This window comes from Olea europaea, chromosome 16 (assembly GCF_002742605.1).
Source record: "Olea europaea var. sylvestris chromosome 16, O_europaea_v1, whole genome shotgun sequence".
Lineage (NCBI taxonomy): Eukaryota > Viridiplantae > Streptophyta > Magnoliopsida > Lamiales > Oleaceae > Olea > Olea europaea.
Window position 1 is genome coordinate 17,067,349 of NC_036252.1, and position 1,973 is coordinate 17,069,321.

The following is a 1,973-nucleotide window of genomic DNA, read 5'->3' on the forward strand; positions in this document are numbered from 1 at the left end:
CTTCTTTCAGAAAGTTAATCAAGACTAAACAACAAAAAAGAAGAAGATATTATTATAATCTCATTTATTCGACAGAGGTGTAAAAATAAATTCAGCTCCCACTTTTAATCCATAGCTCTACGCAAATTAGATACGTATGTCGACTTGGATTGCCCCCAAATAACTCTAAGGCCGTGTCGGGCACTATTTTCTGAAAATGAAAAAAAAAAAAAAATCTATATTTATTGGTCCAATTTAACATTTTTAGAAATAACTACGGGATGTCACAATCACTTGAAACAAGCTAAAGATAAGGTAGCCAAGGAGATGAAAATCTAGATATGAAAGTTTAAACTCCTGGAGCCAATTTTGACATGAAAGTACGTACTTTAAAGATTTAGAAAAAAAAAAAAATCCATTTGTAGAGAGATTAAAGTTTTTTCTCATCAATTCTTAGATTTTATTTTGTAAAATTTTAATTTAGTTGAGTTGACTCAATTGTGAGCATGTTTGGGGCAGTTTAAAATCCAATTAAAATAAATTTTTTGTCCGTTATTTTATTATTTCAGCCTTCATTTTTGAATTTTTTTTTCACAAATAGGATCCACTTTATTTCTAACGGTCAAAAAATCAATTAATAAAATCCCTACCAAAATCAATTAATAAAATCCACTGTATTAGGCGAATTTTTCTCCATCTCAAACCTAAGGTTTATGAGATCAAAGTATCAAACAAAGTCGAGAACAAACAAATAATAGTAGTAATAAATTATTTATTAGTAGAGTGGAGTGACATCATTGCTGAAGTCTGAAGACATAATTCTTGTAAATCCCACCTAAGGGCAAAACTAGAAAGATGCTATGCTTGTGCGACAACACTGCATGTTATCTTTGTTGTCGGTAATTCGACTAACGTAATCAAAAGAACAAATAAAATAAGCAGAAAAAAATTTGAAAATAGAAGATGAAGCGAGGTATGCCAAAACAAATCTCCTTAAGACAGATTTCACTCCCCAATGAAGTGCAAATGGGATTATGGACGTCTGTCTCCCAAGATACAACGCTCCTTCCAAAGTCGATACTGTACAATACCAACCTTGTCGGTCGAACCAATGAAAGATCGTACTCAAACGGAATAACCACGAAAATATAAGAGATTTTTTTTTTGAGCAGAATATGAAGAGAGAAGAATTTAGAAATCAATTGAATTCGTAATTGATTTGGTGTGTCAAAAACGAATCTGGGGTTCTCTATTTATAGAGATTGAAGTATCTCATGGAAAAAGTGTGTGACATTTCAGGAACTGGTGCACCACTTGGTCTGATTCGTTTTAGCTATTGGATTGCACTATCTTCATGATCTGATGGCCCAGATTGAACCATGAAGTGAAGTGTCCATTCATCATGCCTATTCACCAATTTCTGAACAGTCACAGCCATGCGGATGTCACACGTACATCTAATCGTCACGCAGGACGAAGGGACGCGACCTACCACGCGTGCGCCACCTAGAATGTCAACTCACCGAGCCTTGCGTTGCCATGTCATCGAACCACGAGTCCATTTCCGAAAACTATAAGGCTCCCCAACTCCTCGCGACGATGCGTACGTGCGCCTCTAAAGCGCCCAATGCGTACTTTGCGACGTGCCGGGTCCGAGTCCAGGGAGCGGTGCTAGTGGTGCGAAGCACCACTCTAGGGGGACTAGCCTTTGACTAGCTAAAGTTAGCCAAGTGGTAGGTAACTTATTAAATTATATATTATTCACACAACCCACTATATAAACAAGACTATTTTCTTGTAAACTTTCGATGTGGAACTCCTTTTCATAAAAAAAAACACTTAAAATGAATTTATCAATATATGGGCCTATATTGAAGACTTTTCCAATTCACCCAAATTAATTGTAATGAGCCACATCATTAAATATTACATTTAATATTTTAAACCCAAATCAAATTCAATTAATTCCAACAATCTTTACTAACCAGGTCCTC